General features: G+C 40.2%; 1 protein-coding gene across 11 annotated transcripts in view; it reads right to left on the bottom strand.

The window, feature by feature from the left end:
- The window catches only part of CYRIA (CYFIP related Rac1 interactor A), a 56,318-nt gene extending 34,016 nt beyond the window's left edge, over positions 1-22,302 (bottom strand). For 3 of the 11 annotated variants that reach the window (XR_015282733.1, XR_015282732.1, XM_086875823.1), the window contains exons 1-3: positions 22,147-22,287; positions 6,339-6,389; positions 4,467-4,535 (exon numbers count right to left, since the gene is read on the bottom strand). The gene's annotated coding sequence lies outside the window, so the exon portion shown is untranslated. Of the gene's footprint in view, positions 1-4,466; positions 4,536-6,338; positions 6,390-7,439; positions 7,472-17,504; positions 17,660-22,146 lie in introns of those variants that run through there. The other 8 variants (XM_086875828.1, XM_086875826.1, XM_086875832.1 and 5 more) reach the window with 5 other exon arrangements.
- Between the last annotated feature and the right edge of the window lie 5,145 nt (positions 22,303-27,447).

Below are 27,447 nucleotides of genomic sequence, written 5' to 3'. Positions count from 1 at the left end.
TGACAATTGTTTACAGGAAAAAATGCCTTTAGGGGACAATATAAATACCAGAGGAAAGTATTAGATCAGAACTCTAATTTTAAAATAGTTTTCCCCTATTCCTATTGTTTGTCCCTAGTCTCTTATCACTGTCAGTTTGTTTATACATAAACAGCTCATGAAAATAAAGGGGGTAGAAAAATCAGTATTACTGTATACAAGATCACAGAAAAATTAAATGAGCAAGTACTTCTGTCTCTCCGCCCCATCAAAACATACATTTTAAGCTTGTGAAATATCCTATATATGCACTCAAAATTCTCAGCATACTTCAGTGCTACAAGGAGTAAGACATTCCTTTTTTTTTTTAAGTGATTTTTTTCTCCTTGCTGGCCACAGAGGAATTGCATTAGGACATAGTCCTTTTTCCCTACATCCGCCTACGACAAACATTTGCTGCAAGTCAGCGACTCCAAAACCAAATTGTTTACAATTAAGTCAAAAAAACGATTAAAAACTCATTTCTTTGTTCCAGTTGGAAAGAGACACAGCCAGATGTGTGGCTTGTTGCTCTTGCTCTTTTCTGACCTCTGAGTGTAGGAAGAACTGCAGCTGAGGAAGGAAGTCAGCAAGTTGTGTTAATGAAGGTGAACATTGCGAAAAAAAGGGCTTGCAATTTTTTTTAATGGAAGAAAAATATATTTGAAAGACTTTTTTATTAAGAAAGAGATAATACAAGGCCTTATTTTATCCGTGTGGGTGAAAAATTAGAGCCTTTGTTTCAGAAAAAGTCACTGAGTTTGTGCCTTTTGATACTTCTGAAAAATTATACCCTTAATTTCAAAAACTTCAAGTTTCATTGAGTTGTCTGCAAATTAGCAGACACTTCATCATTAACACCTGCTGGAAAACCATTCTTGTTTGAGGATGTCAGGAAAAGCTTTTTAATTTTAGGCTCTGAGTCACAGTCTAGCACTACAGACCAAAATCTGGCATAAAGCTGAATTCCAGATTGAGAGTGTGCCCAGTTCTTGGGAAAACACATCTGGCCAACAATACAAGGCAACCCCTACAATTACCACAGTACTTTTCTTCACAGTTCTCCCTGAAACACATTTATAATACCTGGCAATGAATTAAGTAGAGGTCTGTGTTAAAATCTTCATTACGTGGTACTCCTCATAACTGTACAGAACACGCCTGTACAAGATGCTCTGTGAGATAAAAACAGTCTCAAAAACTGCACAGCAACAGGTGTGAAACATTATCATCTTGTTTATAAACTTTTAATTACTTTCTAAAAAATGTCTGAAATGCATTCTGAAATTCTACGACCACAGTGCTCCTCATTTTATCAAGATACCTGAGACGTTAGTAAGTCATCATGGCCTAAGGTAAACACATTTGTGTGTGAAGTACAAATTCACTCCAGAGATTCAGCTTCAGATATTAATTCTGGCACTCAACATCAATCCTTAAGCAGTTAGTTAAACCTACTTCAGACATCCAGCTTAATTGTCTGGATTAGGTTAAATGTTTGATCTTGCTTTTCCCTGCATTGCTTACTTCATCTTAAACAGTTCACACTACTTTTGGTGGAAAATTATGGCTAATTCTTGTCAAGTAGTTACTATTTTAAGAACATACTTACCATGTGAAGATCTGAATATAATCATCATATTTCATCTTCCAACTGTCTATTATGATATTATTTAATTAAGAAATTTTCCAATGTATTCTTAGAAAATAGGAAATTGAAAATGAAAACTAGTTTAGTCTCTTCCCACCCCATATTCTCCTGCTCCCAGTCATTTAAAAAAACAACAGTAATAGATCACCATATACATGTATATACACAAAACACTTCTGAAAACAGTTATACTATTATTTATTCTGATAAAGATATTCAGACTCTGGAGAACTAAAGCAGTAATTCATGTCACAGTTTTCAAAAGTTGCAAGGGATACTGGCCAATTTAAGAACAGCCTACAAGATTTAATTTTCCTTTTTGCACTGACAGAAATTAAACCCTTATCATGTAAAGTTCCCAGCACAGCTCAAACAGCTCACACCTAAGAGCACAAAAGGTTGCTTCTGCTGCATTAGTATTTAGAATTTGTTACTAGCTTGTGATTTTTATATTAAGATTTGATTTTCAGAACCTTTACTTTTACACACACAAAAAAATAAATCTTCATATGCTTCTGCAGCTTGTATTTGGTCAGTCTGAAAAAAATCAATCTTTAAGATTTCAGTGAAGTCATATTAAAGGGTATAATTTTGAAAAAAAGTTTTATCTGTAAAAGGTCTCTAACAGCCAACAGTTAGGACTTCAAAAATATATAAGGTAAAAAATTATACTAATTCATTTTCTTACCAGGTCTATTTCCTACCAGTTTATTATTTTCTACCAATGAACTTAATAAAAACACTGAACCATGCTGTAGTAGTATTAACTTTCTACAGAATAAATATGAAATAGTCCATAATTTAACAATCCTTATTTCCTCATTTCACTCTTTTTTTGTTTTTCTCATTTCCTGTTTCTTCTGTCATATCAAGAGTTTTCATCTCCACTCCTACTATTTTACCTTTTATTTTTCCTTTTCACTCTACTTGTCCTGTCTCTAAGATCTCCCTTCAACTCATCTCAGTCCCAGCCAGGGGAGTGGGTAAGTCCATGCTGAACACCCATTTTTGAGATTCTCTCCTCTCTGGCTCCAAAGGATCATCCTGGGCCATTAATTTTAGTTGAAATGCTATTATAAAATGTCACAGGTATGTTATGTACATAATTCCTATTTCAACTCCCATATGATTATAACAAAATAGAAGGTTGGAAGCTCTTTTAATGGGGAAAGTAAAACCTAAAAATAAAATATGCAAAATGGCTTTGGTGGTTGTGTGTACAGTCCTTACAGGTTCACATCAGTAATTTAAAACACAGAGAGCAATTTTCTACCCTGCAGAAATTGTCAAAGCTCTGATTTCAGCCTTTCATCTTAAGTCTCTCCTTCCACCCCTCCCATCCATCTCCTCCCTTGGACCTGGGTTTGTTCACCCATCCAGTGAAATGAAACAGGAACATCGCTGTCTTTCAGCTGTGCTGGTTCCACATCATTTGTGACCTTACAGCAACGAATCTCTAGACCTTCCACCTCTGCAGGTGGCCTTGTTTCTTTTGGACAAACCTCCTCATGATTAGCAAACACCTTTATTTTGATAGACTGCCCTGACTTCACCTGGGCACTGTGAATCGTCTTTGATAGAAACCCAGTCAGGCTGCTGCCGTGTTGGGCTTGTTTTCACCTGCAACAAATGGAAGTTTTTGTGATCTTTTGCCCACAGCACCACTTGTTGGATGCCTCTCACACACAGCAAGCTGAATGAATGACAGCATTCACTGTTACTGAAGTAGGGTTAACTTAAAAAAAATCCTTCCCATACTCAATGGCTTCCATCTCTGCAATTAACCACCGGATCAAAGCTACTGTCTTGCACAGCCTTACTACCCACAGTACCATGAAGGTACTATTGCCTTTCAGATTTTAGGTGCTACATGCTGCAAGCACTCCAGGTCAAATGTCCTGTCTGCTTCATGTTTCCCAGGAATCCAGAAAGGCCTGGCAAACAGCACTGTCTGGGTCACAACCAGAACTGATGTCTGTGACTCTCAGCCCTGCAGCCCTGTATACTGACCACAACTCAGCTGCATGTGAACTGTGACAGAGATGCTTCTGGTCTCTATAATCTTTGTAGAAAACACTAGTCAGACTGGCACAACCTCTAGCATTTCACTAAGAAGTACTTTGTTTTCAATGACAAATTTTCTTTTAATTACATCTACAGATCAAAACCTTCTAGTTCATCCCTATCACCCTCTGCTTCCCCCTTAGCTATTGAAGTGTGCAGCTGCTCACAACCCCTTTTCATGTATCAAAGCTTCTCTTGGAGCAGAGAGAAATAAGAAGTTTAAAGCCAATAAAACAATTTGTTGCTGCAGGTACTGGCACTGATTCCCTTGTGTTGAGTACTTGTGTGAATCTGCAGTGAGCTGATGCAGAGGTCTAAACTGACAGAGGAGTAATCCTCCAGGAAGCCTCTGCAATCCTGCAGATTTTCAGCAGCAAATTCCCTAAATCACCACATCCTGCTGAGTGAAGGTGTTGATGCAAGAGAAGGGGCAGACAGCACCCACCTACCCCTCTAGATGGCAATGAGCAAATAGAACAACTATATACATGATCACAAAATTAAGTCCTGTACATATATTGACCATACAGAGTGGCTGGTGTGGTTTCTCTCAGAGAACACAGACATTTAGGACAAATGAACTATTAGCACTTAAAACCTCAAATAACATTGGACTCACTCAACAAATACATAAACACCGCACAAAGTCCAGCATATTGCACTCTTTAGCTTTCTCATAATTCACATATAAAAGGAAGAGGGTACTTAACACAAACACATAGTTATGTCTTACCTAGAAATAAAGTGGCTCCAATTCACATTCAAAAATCCAAAGAGGTGATGCTAAACATTCAACGTCTGTCTGTCATGAAAAACATTCAAGATTACACTTGGGATCAGCTTTGTTCTGTCCTACCTCAATTTTGCAATGACACTTTCTAGTTTAAAAAAGAAATGCCCAGGAGAAATGGAAGTTATTCTATTCAAAGTGAAATTTGTAACATCCAAAAGTTTTTGTAGCAATACCATTAAAAAATGCAGCTGGGTTGAAATGATCAGGTATTCAAACTAAACTTTATCCCATATAATTCTGCTGAATAGATTCAATTTAAGTTGGATTTTATAATGAGCTGTTGCCAAGACTGGTACAGCCAAAGGAAAATAATGTGCACTGGTAATGGTATGCATTATATTAAGAATTAAAAGATACAATAATGAATCATGGAAATGGGAATACATTTCCAAAACATTTAGCAATTTAGTATAAAGGGTATATTTATTTAAAACAGTATTTATAGTGAAAAAATCCAGTTAAACCAGTTCTAAGTTCAGAAATTAATTTTCCAATCTTTTGAAACCACTGAAATAAAGAATGCAATTTAAATGCCCAATAGTGATAATTTCATTTTTCTAAGTGTTGGGGGCAGGGGAGGCTACTAGAAAAACAAGAGAACCAGGTCCTTCATAAGGTTCTATATGGACAGCTATTTTAATGGTACTTTTTCAACTCTCCAAAAAAATAAGACAGATGCAAGCTTGCTCCCAGAATAAAGGTGAAGGTAACAAGGAGAATAAAGCCACTACAGAAAAGCTTGGAAGTGAACTTTGACTTTAAACATAACCTCAATAATGCTAATAAAACTCCACAAACACTTTTCCCAAATATTCAGTTTCACTATCCTCACAACCGCAGAGGTCAAGCCATCCGGTTCATAAATCAGCTTAATGCAGCTTAATTAAGTTTTGGCTTTGAAAAACTCATGGTTGTGTTTCTGCAGCTATATTTCTAAATATGTGACTAAAAACTGGCTTTAATCTAATTACGGACTTTTATTAATTTACCTTCAAAAAAGTAACCTTGATTGCTGCCTAAAGAGGAATTATCTCTTGAAACTGGTGTGGTGCAGTGCAGATTGGTTTTTTTTTTCCCCCCCTAAAAATATGTTCCTTACTGCAAATTGTAACAATTCATTATAAACGCAGATTAAATTTTATCAAAATGTAACACTAATTTCCCAAGTAGAACACCCACACAGGGAACTAATTAGGAAAGCTCCTCTGTGCAAACAAATCTTTGTACCAATTAGCAGCTGGTCAAGTCAGGGAACTCCCTTTCTCCAGGGTAAAAACTTTTTTTTTTTTTTTAACATTGCTTTATTTTGCTGCTGGCTGCAAATTCTCTCCAGCTCTGAAGCAATGCATGGTATTTGCAACTTATATTTCAGACAGTTTGATGGGAACTCGGTCAAGATCTGGGGAAAAAAATGGCAGTAGAAGACCCATAAAAATCACAGAACCAGGACTTCAAAAGGGATGTGAACAAATCCTGCTCTCTGCCTAAGCCAATTCTGTCTCAAGGGTTTAGACAGACCAGAACAATAACAGTGAAATGACTCAAAACAAACAGTGGAGTAAATGAAAAAAAGTACATGGGAAGAAGAATTCTCAATTGTTGTACTATAATAAGAAAAGCAAACAAATAAAAACCTCAAGGCGAGAATATTATGCCCAGATAGAAATCTGAAAGTGTCAGTGAGGTGCAACAGTAAAACTGCTTAAAGGATGGTATTCAATGGGGGCTGAGTGCTCATTTATCACTGATGATAATCAAATCTGCTCCACAGCTGCTCTGTGCAAGTCTGAAAGTACCAGAGTTGATTCTTACCTTGCTGAAGATGATCCAGAGCCTTCCCAATACTTAAACAGAGGCTGCAATCTGTGGGTTTTAAAATTTATTTAAAAAGATTGTTATTAATGAAACTGTTTTAATTAACGAGTAAAAATTAGAAAAATTACTTCAATACCTTCAGTAGAGAATAACTTGTCTTTTTCCAAAAGCAAAGACTATTCTGCAAGGAGTCTTCTACTGTGCATTACCCCCAGAGCCAAAGGCCAATTACTCTCACAGCAGCGCACACCAAGGTAGTGAGCGACTGTTGCAGGAACACCTCAGGACAGGGAAAGGACCAGCAGCATCCCGTGAAACCCAGACACCCTCCCCTTCCCACAGAGCAGTGCTGGAGTGAGAGACAGCTCCTGACCCTCCAGTGCTACAGGGCTGCAAAAAACAACTCTAAAGACCATTGTTTAGTACAGCATTAACTGCTTGAAGATGTAAGAAAACACATCCCCTTCCCTCTTGACCCAATAACAACAAAAATCACAAGTATGAAGGACTGGAATTCCATCACTAATTACATTTATGTAGAAAAACTAAATTTTGGAAAGAAAATCCCAGTAACTATGAAGGAGAACCTCCTGTTTAGCTGAATTATAAAATTACAAAACCTTTGCAACTTATACATAAAAGTCATCCCTCAGCACAGCTTAAGTAGTAACTAGGATTGAATTAGGTTTCTAATCAAATACACACAACATTCTCGAAGTCTGCTTTTTAATATTTTAAAAAAATTTTCTGAGAGATCTAAATTTTGTTCATTATAAAACAAAATGAAAGACAAAATCAAATGGGATGTAAAAACAATGTCAGTGTAACTTGCAGATTTAATGTGATTAGCAGGTATGAAATGGGCACTAAAACAAAGACTATAAACAGATGCCAGAAAGCATTTATTGTCTGTAAGCAATAACTGCATGGAATGGGCTGCAACACAAGTTCACTGAGCTATCACATTTGGACTGAGATATGCCACTGAGTGGGAAAGCCAATGCCATGGGAGGGAAGAAGGATAAACTACTCTGAAAAGTTTAGAGTTTCCAGTTTGGCGTCTTTAAAATATTCCTTTAAAAGTGGAGACAAACATACCAAGATTGGAGTCACAGTTTTCCACAGGAAAGCTGAGGGAAATGAAGAGGAACAACACCTTAAGGAGCTCAGAAAATTACTAAGTATCAAGATATTTCTTACAACACTCTGACTTAACCACAGGGTGAAGAAACACATTTATGAGCAAGCGCTCTTGCTCTTGGGAGAATTTGCAAGTCTGAAAGAAAGGAAAGTGAACAGTTCTTAAACACCAGCCTCATAAAAATAGACTGAAATAAATAAGACACTCTGGAAACTTTAATAAAAACTTTAATGCTGCTCTAAGAGAGGGATATTAACAAGGAGGCAAACCATCACATGACACAGAAGAGAAAATTCACTTTTACTATTTTGGGATGCTTCAGCAAGTCAATTTATCTCTAGTTAAAATGCATTTATACAATGAAACACAGGAGTCAGTTTGGTTCCCTTAGCATAGTAGTCTGGGAGACCTGCTGGGAGTAAAGCTTATTATCCACCCAGGGATTTGAGCAGTCGTAGTTCACAACCACTATGACTTAAGGAAAAACACAGCTGCTATTTTCAAAGTTTCCTGCTGTGTAAGAAATAATTAAGGCTGTATGATCAGTATTAAACAAAGCATAAATAGCAGAGATTAAATTAATTCTATTTGGAAATAAGGAGTTCAGTGAAGCTGCATTACAGAATGGACTACATCATGTTCAAATGCAAAAGAGAAGAGTTAAATGAGATGAAGTGTGTGCCAGAGGACAAACTCTCTATCCTAACTATGCAACCACAACATTATTTCATGTTTTAGAAGTCCTTTACTTAAGAAGTAGAAAGTACAAGTTCCAAAATGAAGTAATGAATTTTATTATGATTTAAAATACAAAACCAAAAAAGGAGCAGCAGCTGAACACACTTATCAATGTCTAAACTGAAAAAGCACAGACTCATTAAAACCTCTGCTACCAAGCTGGTACTATTTAAATTTTATGCAGAAAAATGCGAGAGATGTCAATGGCAATACAGGTAATTCAGGGCAGCTCATCCTTGGAGCATCCTGACCTGAGCTTTGGTTCTCTCTCCACACAACCCCCAAAGCACAAACTGCACCAGGAATCCCCAGCCCAGGAATGGCACTGCCCGTGTGGGGACTGGGAGCTCAGTTTCTGCTCGCTGGACCAGTTCCAGGTGCAGAAGCACATGACAAGGTTACCAAGAAGCCTATGCCATGCCACAGCTATTCCTCACGTCCTGCAGAAGCGATGTGGTGAAACAGATGGCTGTGCTCCATGGACTAGAGTCAACCCCTGAGTTATCTGTTGGACCAGACACTGTTAAGTCATTAGGATGCTAATAGCTTTAACACTACTTAAAGAAAAAAAACCACCCACACACAAAACTTCACACCCTACAGTTTTTGCTAAATATAAGGTTAGACTTGCACTGCCTAGACAGGAGGCAAATAGACAATTAGAAGAGAGCTGAGACATCTGCTTAAGACAAGAATTCCCCAGGGAAAAGCTAAGGATCATGCCAACTCAGGTTTGCACTAGCACTGCTCCTTTAGCTAACAGAAAGCAAAGCTTAGGGCAGGAATAAATTTTACTCTACTGCTAAGATATACATCCTTTGGTTGAGGACATTGTAGATGCCATCTGCTTAACATTCACTTTATTAATTTTGATTTAAAATGCCAGGCCATAATTCTTAAAATATATTCTTTTTTTCCTTTTTTCTTTTAACAAGTGTTTTCAAAATGGCTGATTATAGTTGTGTATTCTCTGGGGTTTGTCTTATAAACAAAATATGAAACTCAATTATTCCATGATTTTAAGTTGCTCTGGCTCATTTTTCCTGCTTTCCAGACAGCTTCTCACTTCCAGGCTTGAAAGAATTTTTCTTCTACCTTCCTAAGCACACAATGACAATGCTACCCCTGCCTTCCCAAAGAAGCTGCTGAATCCCAGCTTCCTGGAAAGCAGGATCTGTGGCCGCATGTATGTCAGAAAATAAAATAGACCAGGGCACACAGCCATGTTCTGGGCTTGGAACCAGAAAATGTTACAGCTTGTAGCTGGACAACTAAAATCCTATTCCTCCATACAGTCCAGCCAGATCCAAACAGCCTTTTGGAAACAGTCCATCATCTCTCCTAACCCCAGAACTATGCTTGGGCATTATCTGGGAGAATGTTAGCTGGCATAGAATAAAACTGTGTCATGAGCAGGACTAAAAATGTAACAGTAGAGTCGCATGCCATACCTACTCCTTATTTAGTTCCTACTATGAACAGGCATCACAAATACACTACCCAGTTGCTTCTGGACAACATCATTTTTAGAAGTTAATTCCATAACCAGCCAAATGTATTTCAGAATTAACAGGTCACCCTTGCCTAGGTCATTGTTGCTTTCAAATCAGGGGAACAGAATGACATAATCATTCAATATTGGAGCATTTGTGTTTCCACGAGTTTCATACGCAGCACGTGTGAAAATCTGCACCCGCTAGGTTTTGGAGCTTTTTAATGTATTCAGATGGACTGAACATGAGCATCTGATTTCCTAATTTTGGCAAGTCTGGACTGCTGCCAGTAGAACATGAGCCCTGATTGTCAGCTGGTATAAAATGGGTATAGCTTTATCAAATGCATTCCAATGCACAGCTGAGATTGTGCTTCTCCAAACTTCACCCACATTAGAGTGATGGGCAAGGAAGCAAGGAAGAAATCTATCTTACAAGATCCTGCATTTTAGGAACAAATCTGTAGGGTTTTTTTCAATAATTTGTAATTCAAAATTTCATATAATTTGTAATTCAAAAGCTGCATATGCCTTCGCAAATTTTTTTTTTCATCTAAGTCAGAAATCCCAAATTGATTACTCTAAAAAAATTAATGCAAACCTGAATTGAGAACATTTACCCTTAATTTGCACAAAAAGGAACACAAGCAAGAAGTGATTGCAAAGACAAGAGAGGCACATAAAACTTTCCAAAGGAAAACACAACTACCATGGTGCAAATATGGATGTAAATACTGTACTTGGCACGAATTACTTTGTGTAAAACTTTGTATAGATGTGATTATGTAGTGTCATAGGGGACTGAAAAGTCTTACTTTTCAGATGTTCTTTCACAAGAACATACAATCCTTTCACAACTGCTGACCTACAGATCATCATCTTCAGTGCCAGCTCCTGACCTTGGAGTCTTAAGTGCAACAGTACCGTGTATTAGGTTTCTGTGGCAAGGTTTTGGTAGTGGGGAGGGCAGTGATGGGGAACAGGCTGGGATAATACAACTTGCCACTGGCCAAGGCTGACCCCATCAGTGATGGTGGCAGCACCTCTGGGATAACTGAGTTAAGAAGGAGGAAATAAACTGCTGCAGAAGAGCAGCCAAAGAGAAAGTGAGCACATGAGAGCAAAAAAGCCTGCAGAGCCCGGGTCAGTGCAGAGGGATGGGCAGGAGGTGCTTCAGGCAGAGATTCCCCTGCAGCCCTGGGGCAGCCCATGGGGAGGCAGCTGTGCCCCTGCAGCCCAGGAAGGACCATGGGGGAGCAGAGATCCTCCTGCAGCCCATGGAGGAACCACAGTGGAGCTGGTGGGTGCCTGAAGGGGGCTGTGACCCTGTGGGAAGCCTACCCTGGAACAGGCTCCTGGAGGACCTGTGGCCTATGGAGAGAGGAGCCACACTGGAGCAGGTTTGTGCTGGCAACACTTGTGACCCCATGGGAGACCCACACTGGAACAACCTGTTCCTGAGGAACTGCATCCATGGCAGGGATCCACACTGGAGCACCTCATGAAAAACTGCAGGCTATGGGAAGGACTCACATTAGAAACATTTCTGAAGAACTGTCTTCGGTGGGACAGATCCCATGGTGGAGAAGAGGAAGAATGTGAGGAGGAAAGAGTGGCAGAGATGGGCTGAACTAACTGCAAGCTCTACTGTCTGTCCCTCTGCATTGTTTGAGGGAAAGAAGTAGAGAATTTGACAGTGAAGTTGAGCAAAGGAAGAAGAGTGGGGTGGGGAGAAGGTGTTTTAAGATTTGGGTTTATTTCTCACTATTCTACTCTGATATGATTGGTAATAAATTAAACTAATTTCCCCAAGTGGAGTCTGTTTTGCCCATGACAGTCACTGGTGAGGGATCCTTCCTTGCCCTTATCCCAAACCACAAGCTTTTCATAATGTTTTCTGCTCCCTGCCAGCTGAGGAGGGCAGTGACAGAGCAGCTTAGGTGGGCACCTGCCATCCAATCAGGGCCAACCCACCTCAGTATTGACAAAACTGCTTATTACTCTGTAAAAGCCTGAGCACCCATTTACAACTGTCGCAATACCAGCTGCCAATCTGGTCCAGTGAGTCCACCTAATAATCTCCTAATAACCATCTGCTCCAACCTAAAAAGTCCCAGATGAACTCCCACACTCTGATTTACCCATGAATACTTTAATTGTAGTGCTTCGAAGTACAGGTACAATTTCAGTCTTCCAAAGAGATGAAAAGATGACAAATATATCTCAACATAAAGACCATCACTCCAATAAACCATAAAACAGCCAGATATTTCAAGTAAAAAAACACAATAAAATTGTCTACAACACAATAAAAACCCACCCACATATGTGAAATAACAAATTTATTAAATCCCAGTGATGATAACACTGCAGGCATGAGACAGACATCTGTTTTTCACAGATCTTGGCCTACATCCTAGTTCTGATGTAAAAAACAGCTAGAAAAAAAAACCAAACCTACTTTAGATCCATAATTAGTACGGTCCTTTTGCTCTGTTCCCAGGATACCTACAGTGACACTAGAAAAGGGTGATGCTAGGAAATGTAGGAGATGACTGTTCATTACAAAGATCTTAATTTTCTCCAGCTCCCTTTGGACTCCTTGGCAAAACACTTCATTCCACATGAAAGTAAGTGTTTGGGTCGAAGACTTCCATTTTTCATAGTTGTTAAAGAAGAAAGTCTGGTTTGCACAGACACATCCATTTTGCTGTGATTTCTAAAACATCTTGTGTTGGACTGAGCAAGAAGAGAGATAACTGATTTGTATGCCCCCATGCCAAATCGCTTCACAGCATCAATAAATAAAGGGAACACACAAGGCTGACTAAACCCAAGCTGATCAATACTGTGAATCATCAACTCAGAGATGGCTTTGAACACACACATACAGGACTTCAGCTGGCAGCATGGAGTTGACCATCCTGGTGCTTGCTGTGCACTCTGATGCAGAATCAGGAGTCCATCAAACACCATCCAGTAATCCATGCCAGAAACTGGGTGGAACTCATTTAGAGCTGCTAATTGCCTTTGCTCTGTGGAGAAACTGTGACCCTCCTCAGTGGGAGGGCTGTGCTTTTTGTCAGAATATGTCAAAGGAAGTCAGGCAACTCTTGCTTTATTTTGAAAGAGAGTCACTGTGAGACTGCAGAGTAAGAGAGCTCAAGGACTTTGTGAAAAAGCACAGAGTTGTCCAGATTTGATCTCCGAGCAAATCTTCAGAGAATCACCCAATTAGTCTGCTTTCTGGAAAAACTGGAGATGAAGCTTTTTAACAGTGCAAAATTAGGCAATGAATTCAGGCATGCCTACCTACAGTCACTGGCACAAGATGGGAGAATACCACATACAGTCATTCCTTAACAACCAGCAGGAAAGTGTCTGCAGGTTTGGAGGACAGCCTAATCCCTAAGAATTGAAGTTATCTCCTTCCAAACTCATTAATATCCCTTCCCTTCAGAATCTCTCATCCATGCAGAAAGCAAAAAAAAAAAAAAAGAAAAAAGAAAAAAGAAGTTATTATAAGAATGAAATGTTTGATTGCAATGTCAGTTGGAGGAAACACTATACCACATTAAACACAGAAAGCAGAATGTTTTGCATCATGTAGAAGAAACACAGCTACCTGAATAACTTCCCCCCCCCGCGGCCCCCTCCCTCCGGCCCCAACCTCATCTTGTGATTCTCTCTGAAGCGAGTCATATGGCAGCACTTTTCTCCTTTTATGGGAAAAAAAAAAGGAGAAAGGAAGTCAGCAGCCAAGCGGGACTGCAGTGCCACATGAATTAAGCAGCTCAGAGCTTTGCTGCTCCTCTCGCATCCCCACCTCAGTGCATTACGGATAGATACTCCCAGAGAGGGACACTCTGAATCAGCTTCCACTTAATGCATATATAATTACATGTCACTGACTGTTTCACGCTGAACTCGTCACCACAGCATGTATTAAAAACCAAAGGATAGAAGGCATGTAATATATTTGCATTTGCTTATCTACCATCTCCTTCCTTTGTGTGAATGTCCTGTCGATAGCAGGCAAACCTCTTCTTTGGGAAACAGCTGTAGTGATAGTATGACACTGAGCACTAATTAAAATTATACTTTCTGCTGCAAGAATTTCCATGTGTTCGACACTGTCCCAGTGTCTACCACCCACACCCAGCTCAGTCCTTTTCATTGGCAGCTCTACAAGATGGAATTGGGGAAAGCTATAATAATCCAGTCTAGCAAATCTGGCGCTTTTTTTGAGAGATCGATCTGTGTAAATTTCATTAGCTCAATTCTAGGGAAAGGTAAATGACACACAAAATTCCCTATGTATCGAGAATAAAAGCCTTATTGTTATTTTATCCTTGGATAAAAAGGAATCATTGTTTCTGCCTCAATAACTGATACTAGACAATATGAGGACTCACATCCATAAACAGCTACAGTATTGAGAAATTATAAAGAATTATATGAAATTATAAAGAAACCCACCTCCTCTCCATGCACAGGTGATTGCACCCAGAACTTGTAAGTACTCCCATCTCCCACCCAAGCACAGGCAGCAAGATCCATCAGCCAGAGAACCACAGTGCACACATGGCCACGGGCAGAACACCTGCTCTGAGTGTGGGACACACCTGTCAGCCTTACGGGTACCACCACTGAGTCAGAGCCACCCTGCTTTCCTCCAGCTCCTTGTGTGTGCTCATTCTGAGTCTTACTTGATTGTTACAACTTCATTTGACTACTAGAACTTGACTACTTTGTTTGGAAGTGATGCTGAAAACAACTGAATTCAATTACATGAATTCAAGCTTGCTGGGTCACAGTCCACACTTCAAAGCTAAAATGTAGATAAGCATTTCCAGGGTCAGAGGCCCTATCCTTAAAACTCTTTTTTGTTGGCTTTTTTTTGTTGTTTTTTTTTAGGAAGGAAGCAGTCTCCCTGGTTATCAGATCATTATCAGGTCAGATCAGATGGCCAAAACACCAGAATTCAGTACAGAGTTTAAAATAATCCCATCATTTTTTGAAGTCTGGCATTGATTTTGAATGAAACATGGAATTTCTTAAATATAGGTATATAAGTATATTTCTTATTGTTAGAGATTAACTATTTACTCCTTAGAAGTTTTGAAGTATTAGTACAGTGTATTTAATTCTCTACTGACAAATGTTATTTCTTTATAAACATGGACTATCTCTTTAAAAAGTAGTATTTTAAATCTGTAGGTGTCCCTTTGCCTTATGAATAAATTAGAAGACACTGAATAACAGCAACCGCCAAAGTACAAACACTTTATTACAATTGTGGTGACTCAGCCTGTCAGGATTTGGCAGCCCACAGTGTTCCTCAGCAGCAGAACAAAAGGGGATTTTTTTTGGCAGTTTTACTTTTGGTTCAGTAAAGGACAACATGATACTGTCTGTGCCTTAATGAATCAAAACCTCTGTAAAACAAAGGCATAAGCAGTCAGAGCCCAATAATTTTCCATCTCACAGTATAAAACCAGACAAACGTATTACCTATACATCTAGCACCTCTAATATGTTTACTCTGTCCTTGTCTTTTGGGGAAAAAATAAAATAAATAAAAGCAGTAAGACTATCTAGTTATAGAAATACAAATCAGTTCTACAGGCAACACAGTCCCAAAATACTTCAAGATCAGGAAGCATTTTCTGTTTTCCTGTTGAATATAAGAGACGTTGATAAAAAATTCCAAGTGGATTTTTTAATTCCTTCACTAACTAAAAACACAAATTCCAAAGAATTAAGTATTGCACTATAATAGCATAATCCCTAATGTGTTCAGAGCATAAAACACATTTTGAGGGAGACTCATTTCCCAGCGCCCCCATCACGATCTCAATCTGGAACCGCAAAACCATCCCCTCAGTAATTGTTATTACAGAGCCCTGCTGCAGCACAGCCTTGTGAGAGCGTGAGGGAAGCGTTCCAGTCAGTCCTACAGGGCTTTTGTGCTTTAATAATAAAAAAATGGGGAAAATTACAAAAAACAGAAGTTACAAAATATCAGAACCCATTTCCTCTGCCACCATCAATTATTAGGGAGAGGATTACAGACTTATTTCCAGAAGCTTCTAAAGATGCCAACATCCATCATAAAATCTGCACTTGAAGAAGTCGCCAACTGCCTACAGATGATCCTTGAAGCAAAATACTGCAATTACAGAGCAATACAGTACAGGGAGTCAGACTGTGTGTATGTGGGTGGGACAAAGTACAACTGAGACAAAATTAGAATGTTCCTGGAAATAAAACATAATAAATTTAACAATCTAGTCTTCTCAAAGCTAAACAGATCCCAACAACTCTGAGAAATGTTACAGAATTTTCCCCTTGCCATTGCTTCCCTCCCCAGATTGCACAATATTATAGCAATCCCTTCTGAAAAATTAGGACCAACAGATCACCCATACCAAATAAATACTACTGTATTGTACATACATACTATGTATATCTCCCATGGAGGCTATTTAAACACAATTCTGGAATTAAGCTACTGGAGTTAGAATCATAAAGATCAATTTTCAGAGAGAATTTTCTTTCTTCTCTAAAACCAATTGTGCTCGGCAAGTGGCACCATCACTCAGCATTTTGATACCAGCTAAATACAGTAATGAATTTTGGCCCCATAGCTCCACACCACTATTAACATGCACAAGAGAAACCAGAAGATGAACTTTTTCCCCTCCTCTCAAAAAGCCATTAACTCAAGCTAACCTTCCAGATTTTATCTGGGGCAGCTGCAAAATGAAAATTGTAATGATCAAGCAAGGTATTAAATACACTCACAATAAACAAAATAAAACAGAAAGCAGGTTTGCTTTGAAATATCTTTGAAAAACATGAGAACAACCCTTTCCTCCCACTTCTCAGAATAACCACATACAGCTTAGGCAACAATAGTCTTAGGACACAACTAGGCTCAGTTCAGTTGCAGAGGCAAATAATACTGAGCTGTTTTGAAACACCCCAGTAGGGGCTCCAGGACATGGGTCTATGCAGGACATGGGTCTTCTGGCCTCCTAACCAAGTGTAGATGCAACAGTCGTTGCAAAACATCTAATCCAGGACAAAACATTTACACTGGACTACTGAATCAAACCAGACTCAAATTGCACCCTAAACCCAAAAGGAAGACTTTCTCCAGAAGTCCTGTCTTGCCGAAGTCTGACTTCATCCCTTCAAAATCTATACTCCTAGGTTTACTAATCCATATAAGTCTAGAAACACAAATTGGACTCACAGGAGAATTGTGAGCATGGCTGCAACAAATTTGGGTATATAAGGGAAAGCAGGATAACTGTGATAGCAAGCAGGAAGCCACTAACCTAATAGGTAAGAAAGTTGTGAGTTTAAGTACCTTAAACTCATGTCACCTATTCCTGGAAGCTCAAGAGGTACCTATGTTATTAAAAAGGGTTGTAAAACCCTCAGGCCTCTCTAGAAGCAGGATACAAAGTCATTTCTTTCACAAGCTCCCAAGGAAAGGCGTCATGCAATTTGGAAGTTTCGGATGAGAGGGCAGGAGCATGCCCTCAAGCACCACTGAGCTATTAAAAAGCATCAGGAAAGCAACCTCAGAGGAAGTAGAAGTGGGTGGTAGGCTCTTTTCAGGTTGAGAGACTGCCTCCCAACCACATCTCTGCACACCAGGGTAGTGCCCTAAACCACAGCCTACTGTCTGTCCTAAGACTATTCCTGCGTAAGTTATGAAATGGAAAAATATTTACTGTATGAATGAATGAAACACCTATAAAAACCAGATTTCCCTCACCTGAATGCCTTAATCACAGGGCAGGAGTCTAGGCCTCTGGCCTAAATACTGTTTTGTTTTTTTCTAAAGGTTGCAGGTGAAATAAAGGACAGCTTATGACACTGCATGTTTCACTCTCTTGGGAAGAGGGTGATGTGAGCTCAAGGTACTTAAAGCTGAAAAGGACAGAGAATAAAGTGTCACAATGAATACTGGATGCAACTACTGCACCATAAAACATGAAGAGAAGAGAGATTAACATCATTGCAAATGCTTCTACTCAAATTTGAGTAAATAGCTTACACTTATTTCTTAGCAAAACAAGCTTTTCTAATCCTGAGGGAACATTCCCATCTCTGGATGCTGAAGGCAGTTAGGCAGGAGAGAGATTCCACTCTCCAGAACAGTCTCAGTGGTAACAGCTATGGATGGGCACAGAACACAAGCTCTTTTTCTTCACAGTAAGAAACGTAGAAAAGTGTGCTTTCAGACATGGATTTTAGACCATCAACCTCAGCTTTGAGACATCCAATTGTAAAATAGGCCACTCAAATAATTTATGAATTCAGGAAGCAATATAGCAGAGAAAAGAATTCCCCCCCTCCCCAAATCCCATAAATTATATATAAGAAAGCTTCTAACAACTATTTAAATTTTAAGTTAAACCTATGTGTATCAGAGAGTGTATACACGTGCACATAATGACTTTAATTTAAAATGTCAGTTTAAGTCTACACATTCCCTTAAAAACATCAAACCACATCCACAGTGTTTTTAAGTGTGCGAACTTGTACTCTGTCATCCCAAGATCATCACAGACAAATGGGATCAAACTCAAGATTTCAGTATGCTCCATGCCATATTCTAGACACAGCAACACCTATGCTGAATGGATATTATGGATGCTCTTCACCAGGCCTGAGGAACACATGTTCAGGAATCACATTTATTAACCCAAGACTTGAACCAAACCAGACTAGCACTTATGATAGGCACACTTAACACTACAAGCTGCACTGCTACTGGAACCTTCAAAATTAATGTTTCACATGTTAAAAAGCATCATAAATTCCTTGCACAGATTTACTCAAAGATAAGACTAGGACTTATGCATTAGCTTCACCTTTTGCACTGCTGGTCATCCAAACCATGCTGTTAAAATTTGCCAACCTGTCTATCATGATGAAAGGCACTACAGAAGTACTGTCATGGACAGGAGGGAAAAAAAAAAAAAGGTAATATGCACAAATAAGTCCCCCAGATCACTGGTTTTCTAATCTATTGACAAGTTTATAAATTAGACAAGAGTATTTTAGTTGTTAGCATGCCAAAGTAACCATTCTTGAGTTAAGGTAAGGCTGAGTGATGTTTAACTAAATCTCATGGTTGGTATCTTCATGTTGGCATCATTTCTAAACATTTTAAACCCACAATACTAAATAAAAATCTTTCAAGCACTTGTGTGTCAGTGCTGCACTGGGTCACACCAGTCCTGAAACGTTGTCTTATACCTACTACTGTTATTTTTTCTGTAGAATCTACTACTGCTACCAGTTTAAATCAAGAACTTATATTGAGCAGTATGTAAAGATAGAAAATAAGCTGCATTTTTCATTTTAACTGGAATTTCCTCTAAGTAGAAGAATGGTAAATTCCTAATACTTCATAACAATTAGGACCTGTACAGTTCAAATCATTCAGGTTGCTCTCATCATCATTCATACAAGTGCAGAGCAGCTTCTATTACAATTTTAATTTAAACAACAAAATTCAAATTTATGACTGCATTTTTTACAGCTCTCAAACTGCCCCATATATTAAATATTTTAATTCATGCCTCTCAAACTGTTTTCTCTGATTTAGTGTTACTGTTTTGCATTCCTAGATAACATGAGTAGAAAGCACTGCTAAAAGAATGATTGATAATATTGAAATGGATCCAAATACATACTGAATTCAGTAGAGAGGAAACACTAAAAGGTTTGGCTGCTTTAAATTAACATATTATTAGCATCCATACACCCCTATCCACTGACATTATAGGTCCCAGTAAAATACCCTGTTTGTCTCCAGGGATTTTAACAGGAGACTTAATGATGTCTGGATCATATACATGGTTTGGATATAGAATAGCATTTTTCTGGTTTGTATAAAAAGTAAATCAAATGATTAAGTTCATGTGCTACTGCATGTAATATACATTTAGTGCTAAAGAATGCCAGTAATTCCACAAAAAACATTTTACAGTTTCTCCAAAAACTCTAATTAGAATGGCATTGGAAGCAGGTAAAAATATGATAAAGAGGTCTTGCTTTACAGTGTCTGTACATCTACAAAATATTATTTCTGTTAAAATACAGGAATTAATATTCATCTAAATAACATCTAGTATTTAAGCTTGTTTTGTATATCACATAATGTGGAAATCTGCAACATACTGCACATGCAAATCCTCAATGTTTTTGTAAGGCTGCCATACTGCTGAGGACAAGATATTTCAGCCTGACAAAACAGCATTAAAAATGATGTCATAAGGACAAGTTAAGCACTCTAACAATGAATTATCTTCTCAGCACTGTAAAATTCACTAATAGACTCACTGTCATGGCAAAATGACATCTGACGAGAGTAACTGCAATAGTACCCAAGATGATCACCATTTTTCCTTTCTGACATAATCGACAGGGTTTTATTCTAATTATTGGTATACACCGTCTTTTCAATCACTTGTGGTTTGTTTATTTTCAGTTTTTAATAAAGAGCAGAAGTTCATGGGGGAAAAAACAAAGCATCACTGCAAAAGCAGCACAGGAGGGTACTGAAAAAGTACGGAGCAGAGTACAGTAAAATACTGCAGTCTTTGAGAAACCATACAAGTAACTCAGAATGCCTTGCTTATACTTCCCATAGTTTACATCAAGTGAAACTTTAAAGACCAGCAGTTAAACGATACTACAGCAGTTTAAGCTGAAGAATAAAATTCTCAGAATTTTATACTTAGTTGCTATTTTATGCTTTTTATAAACTTAAGTCAAACCTTCCATGATGTTCCCACAATCTGTAATTTAGTGTCATTAAATCACGTTTTAAAAATTTACCACAGAAAATAGCAGGACTTTACCATTAGTTTTTAATTTGTGCCTGGTGAGAAGGGGGACTGGTGCTATTACAGAAGAATAGAAAGGAGATTTAAACATGAACAATTACAACATTTGTTTTTTTAATTACTTAAAAAAGTACGTTGCTGATGTAACAGTCTTCCTTACGTGTTACAGAAATATGAAAGTTACCATAACAGAGAAAAAGGAAGTATAAGCTCAGTTCTTCCCTGTGTAATAGGAGTTGGGGTATTTTCGTAGAGCTGTGCTGAGCATGTGAAAATCTGCCCACAAGGCAGACAAACCTCATGTCACGACAGTATTTCATTCCAAATCTCCCCCCCAAGAGTTCACTGCCCAAATAATTTAGTTGTTTTTTTTTTTATGGCCTTGCAGATGGTCAAAACAGAAGAAGCAAAGACATCTCTGTCCCCCTTAACCTACCCTTTCCCCAAACACGTATGAACTGACTTTAGAACTGGTAACAAAACAGAGAGTGTAAAGATGGTCTGTATGGCAATTAGAGACCAGGAACAGGCTGGAAATCAACTCACATCACTACCCTCGGCAAGTTATTAGCAGCAGCACTGAAAGCCTGTGCTGTTAAGAGCCTCGCTGTGATGCCAGTGAATTACGGGATCATTCGATTTTACACAGTGGCACAATGTATTACCGAGACCTTAGCAAAACAAACCCCAGATAAAAACAAATAAACCTAAACAGCCTTGGAATCAATTTAGGAGAAAACTAATAATAGGAAAAAATAGATGCAAGCGAGTTATTTGTTCGCTGTAACACCTCGCAACATGGACAGAGATTTAAACGAGATGAATGCAGCATTACAGAGCCTGTCTAGGTACATCCCTCTGGAAACATCACGCTTATGGCACCCCGCATCCAGCAATCACCAGCAGCTGGAATAGAAAGTTTTCGGTATAACTAAACTTTGAACCTTCATCTCCCTTTGCCCCCCTCCCCCGCCACGGCACTCAGTGCAGCCAGGCACAGCGACGCGCTGTGTGACCGCCAGCCCGGGCACAGCCCGGGCACAGCCCGTGCCTGCGGCCGCGCCGGCTCCGGCATCCACCGGCCGGCAGCGAAAACCCGGAGACTTCCACCCACGAGAGCCCAGCGGCCGGGGAAGCGTCTCCCCGGCTGGACGAGGCCAATCGGGAGCCTCCGCTGGGGCTCGCACCGCACCCGGTGCCTCTCCGAGAGGGGCTGGGAGCGAATCCCGCCCCCGGCGCTCACGGCCGCGGGGCCGCCGGCAGCGCTCCGGGGCCGGCGCTTCCCAGGCAACAGTTGGCTGTGTCCCCCCGGGACCCCCCGCCCGCAGCCCCCGCCGCGAGGGGCAGGGGCACCGCGGGGAGGGTGACCCGGCGCCGGGGAGCGGGCACAAAGGCGGCCGCGGAGGCTCAGAGGGCGAGGGGAGCGGGGAAACTCCGGGGCTGCAGCGCGCCGTCCCCGCCCCGCCGCGATGCGGGGGCGCCGAGAGAAGGAGCGGCAGAGGCGGCTCAGCCCCATCTGGCGCGGCCCCCGGCCCCGCCGTGCCTCCCCGCTCTTACCTGGGCCGCCCGTCGCCGCTGGCCGCCGCAGGTACCCTCGTCCATCCCCCGCCGCTGCCTCCGAATCAGCCGCCGGCGCTGCAGCGCGGCCCAGCCCGCCCGGCCCAGCGCGCCGCTGGCAGAGCCGCCCCGCCCCGCCCCGCGGTGGCTGCGTGCGGCTCCCGCCGGCGGCCGCCCCGGGCGCGGCTCCCCCGGACCCGCCTCCCGCCGCCGCGGGGCGAGGCCCCCTCCGCTGGGGATGGCAGTGGGGATGGGGATGGCAATGGGGATAGCAGTGGGGATGGGGATAGCAGTGGGTTCCCCAGCCCGTGCAGACCGTACGCGGGGTACGCGATCGGGGCCGGGGTGCGTGTGACTGTCACCCGCGCTGAGCCCCGCCCGGGGACACGGGCGCTGACCCAAACCCTCCCCGTTCGCAGGACCGCATCCCCCTCTCTCCGATGGGCTCTGTTTTGGGGTGGGGGGAGATGGGACGGGACGGTGTCTGTGTGTAAACCCTGGAGCTCGGGACTTCACATACATGTTTTTGTATTTCTGGCTTTGCAGAAGGCAGCGCTTCCTCAAGACGTCAAAACTAGATCTGAGCCCATTCACAGCTCGTGAAAATACTTTGTACTTCCTCTTGCTGTGCTGAGGGTTAAATGAGGTTAAAGTCGCCAGAATGGCTGTGCAGCACTTGCTTTCCCCCTTCCCCAAAAGCCAGTCTGTGCGTCATTTACAGCGAGAAAGCAAGAAAAACAAAGCAAAACCTACAAGTGACAATATTAGAAGTACAGTACAGAAATACCTGCTCATTTGTTCAAAGGGCTTTGCTTGCTGAGCTCTTTAAATGTGAGAAGCTGTGATGCTGACCACAAAGCCATCACAGCTCTGTGCCAGTGAACCTGAGAGTTCACAGCTGCGTCCCGCCTGGGGCACATGTGCTGAGGAGAGAGAGCTGTGTGCTCTGAGAGGTGAGATTCTCATGAATATGGCAAGTTTGGGAGCGCTGCGAAGTGCAGCGGTTTGCTGGAGATGTGAGCGTGTAGGGCCTGCTGCTGCCTTGACCCTCTGGCCTGTCACTTCCTCCAGTCAAGCACTCCAGAGCAGCATAACTTTCATGATTTAACTTCTTCCCTTTACCCAGGCTGGATCCAGATGTCCTTGAATTGTTCTTTTTTTGGTCTGAAAATTCCAAATTGTCTAGTTAGAAAATAATTCAAGTGACACACTTAGTCTATTAAAAGGCTGTGTGTCTGTTGCTGTACCACATTTAGTATAGCTACCCTCACAGCACCCAGCTTAGTACAACACTGAGCTGCTGGCTTGCATTTTTTACCCACAAGTCTCAAAGTACCTTTTAAAAGAAGTAAATAGCATTGCTCCACTTTCAAGCGGGAAGAACAATCACGTGGAAAACTTGAACCAGGAGAAAGAACTGAACCTCAGATTCCCAGCTAGCAACGTAATGTCCCCTTTTAATTATTTTTCTGGGGCATGCATTCTGACTGCTTTATAATGGTCGTCTCTTGAACTGGATGCTTTTACAAAAGAAGAGGCAGCTGTCACCCATCTTTTGGAAATACCCTGACTCTATGACTGCATGCTATGTATGGTCTCAAGTTATCTGCACTGAATGCATCAAGGACTTAGCCAGAAGAATATTTTTATTTTGCGTGCAGGTAATATTTACGAGTCAGAGAAATCCAACTTTTAAATCCTACCAAAATAAAGGGACTGCTAGATATTGATGAAATTAATTGTAGAACATTTACATGTAGCGTCACATACTACCATAAGACTGAAGTTGATCAGCCTGTAGGGGAAATGACAGGCGAGTGATAGATTTCAGATTCTCAGCTTCGGACGATGACGTTAGAGACCAGGAAATAATTATTTAACTGCCTATTGGCATATTAGCCAAGCCACAACTGTCTGTGTGAAACTGTTATCTTAGTGCTCGTGTGAGACAAATTCAGTTTGCAGCACATTGGGTAGGGATCAGATTCCTCAGTAAAGTAATTTCTTATCACTTAGACTCTGTGAGTGATCTCACATATCACCCAGTTTTTTCTTTGAAGAGATGCAGGACACTCATAAATTTCTGTCACATCTCTACCAGCCCCATCCCAATGCCTCAAGGACCCTAAACTTTCTCAGGTGAAAGGATGTTGCTTGCATTTACAAAGGTGGATTTTGCCTCTAAATTTGGCTATACAGACATCTCAATTTCTTAGACTTTATTTAGGTGTCTAATCTCCTATTACAGGCAGTACTAAAGTGCTGGTCTGGTGTCTGGTGCTTTAATGAAGTTGTTTCACACATCACAAGAAGCAGTTGGGCACTTAAAATCATTTCTCTGGTGAACAGTGCAATGGGCCAGCCAGTAACAGTCTGGCTGTCACAGCTTAAAGCTACCCCAGTCATGATCCTTCAGTGGGATCAGCATAAACATCCAAAGATTTTCAAGTTACCCTTGGGTATCTTGCCTTATTTTCTACTGGTCTTTCAGAAGCACCTGTAGATCCTGTGACCTGTAGATGGAGGTCAGAATGTCCATTGCTACCTAAGTGAATCTGTCATCACTGCAATGGAAATTTAAGTCACGTAGCTAAAGACACCTGCTGACAAACATCTAAAACTTAGGAGTCTGAATCTCACACTGAATCCCATCCAAACTGATTTGCAATCTGAAATCTGAGGGGATTTTAGCACATTTTATTTCACAGTTATAACAATGTGCACACAACCAGTTGCCATGGCTCAACTGGGACATAGCAGCGTAGCAGCAAAGCAGCAATCTCTGGATTTTTTTTAGGTGCTGGCCTTATAACACCTGCTGAAATTTTAATGGTGACATAGATTCTTTTTTAAAACAGGAATGATTCATAAAGTCATCTGCAATACTGGCAAATCCTTGTATTTTTAAATACCTGGAACAGTGTTGTTTAGTCTTTTGTAGAGTATGGTGCCTTGCAAGTCTTTAAACCCATGGCTTTATGTAGAATTGCCTTCAAAATCACCTGAATGCAACCAGCAGTCTCAGAACAGATGGCCACATGCGTTTTCAGCTTTTGATGTTTAACTTGCTAAGCAGAACTAATGTATTTATCCAGCACTTTTCTCCAGTATTACATGTGGGAGTTTATTTGCAGAATAAAAGGAAATCTTCCTTAATACTCATTTTAGCTCTGTGCAGACTGAAAGGAAGCAGGTTAGCACAAAGAGCATTTTCAGGAGAAGAAAGGTTTAGAGCTTTGTTCAGAAATTACCAAATTCAAAGGAGAGGGTCTTTAATTTCAGTGCCCATTCCATCATACCCTTAATCATTTCCTCAGTCTGGAAGCCCTTTACTTTTGTGATTAACACAGAAAAAAAAAGATAATTATATATTCTATGAAATAAATTATATGAATATTCAGTACAATCCTGTCATCACTTGTGTAATTCACAGTACCACTGATATTTTTTGTAATGGCAACTTGTGAAGAGGAAACCCAGTGCTGTTTTATAATTTAGGGACATAATCTTTTTTTTTTTTTTTCAGTTATGTGACTGAAAATTAGGAGTGAAGCCAGTAGCTTCTGAGACACAACAAATCAGAAGAAGAGAGGAGGGAGTTAATCTATAATTTCACAACTCTGAATTGTGTCTGAAATTGTTTCCTATGAAAGAACAGTGCTGCTGTGGCTTTGTCAGTATCTTTCTCTCCTATCAAAGAACGACCATTAGTAAGGGGGTAGAGAAAACTTCCTCATCTCTATTGTCTCAGGTATCTTCAGCATGAAGGTTTTTTTTTCTCAGAGTAGTAACCCCCAGTTTCTCTTGTATCAGCTGGCACATGACATTGGCAGAGGCGTGGGCAGCCAGCCCTTTGCTGACAAGGGACCACCCATGGCAGATGAGAGCAGCTACACCACTCACCAAAAACACTGGACTCCCATCTGAACACAGCTGGAAATCTGATCCCTGTCTATCTACCTGTTTGGAAGTCAATATATAGGATATATAATCCCCTTTTAAAGATGTGTATAGACATGTAAAGACATACTTGAATGGCAACCAATAATTTTTTTTTTTTTTTGCATTAAATATCTTCATTAGGCATTCAATACAAATTAAACAAATTTACTCAAGAAACTTATAGTTTAATTTTTGGTACAGGCTTTTAAAATTATTGATATGCATGTCTACAGCTTAAAAATTGAGATTTATAAAATGTAATGCTTAAAATAAAAATAAATTATATTTTTGTCATTTTTAGAAGTCAGAATAATATACATTGTATAATTGTATAGAAATGTGGTCAGATCCTAGGACTTTTTTTTGGATATGATTGTCAACTATAACTACTTTACCCACGTGTTATGCATGAACAAAGCATAATAGTAGTGTTTCTATGCACTAATTGATGCTTGTTGGTAAGGCTGTAGCACTGGAAATCATAAAAATAATTAACAAGAAGCTTACCTATTAAATTCAAGAGTTTATAAATAAGCAAGCATGGAGTACTCACTCTGAATGCTGCTTCTACAGTAAAAGCTCAGGGTATTTTAGGAGAATTACATTATACAACCATTAGTTTGGATTTGCTTGAAGTAACATTCCTTTTGCCAAACAAATATTAATAATTTCAATAGCTCATTTGATATGTAATGCTTCATTTATCACTATTAATGTTAATAAGAAAATGCCTAAGTTCCAAACTACTTTAAGCTGGTCGGCACAAACCCATTTTCATTTGCATCGAGCAAGATGTATCCTGGCAACCGTATATTTTTGGATTCGTAACAATTTATTCTATTCATTTTATGCAAATGAGGTAACCAATACTGCAGGAATCATGAGAATACAAGATGGATAACTTCCATCGTTCAGAGCTATAGATAGATGATTAGGAATTTATGTGAGTTAGATTTTTGAAAAGCAATCTGTTAGACATTTCCTTCAGTGTCTTTATCCAGCTTAAATGTGTGTCTGGCATGATTCACATACTTTTTTTACTCAAACATGGAAAGCAAGCAGCAGCCCAACCTGTGTCCCATGAAGTCATGATTATCCCAAACCACAGCCCTGCTCATTCTCTGTGATTTTCTGGGATGAAAATCCTGTATTTTTCACCAAACTCACATAGAACTTGTGGAGAGAAGCAGAATACCAAAGGCTCCCAACATTCCCACACCTAGGAATGCTGGCTTGAAAGCTTGAGAAGCTAACACAGCATCTACAGCAACACAAAGTTGAAGTGCTCTATATATGTGTTACCATATCATGTGTGAATGTCATTGAAAGGACATTTTTCAGGGAGCTGTCTTCTGGTTT

The sequence above is a fragment of the Cyanistes caeruleus genome, chromosome 2, assembly GCF_971803275.1.
Source record: "Cyanistes caeruleus chromosome 2, bCyaCae1.hap1.1, whole genome shotgun sequence".
Taxonomy (NCBI): domain Eukaryota; kingdom Metazoa; phylum Chordata; class Aves; order Passeriformes; family Paridae; genus Cyanistes; species Cyanistes caeruleus.
Note: the sequence above shows the minus strand (reverse complement) of the source record. Positions and strands in the feature narration are given on the sequence as shown.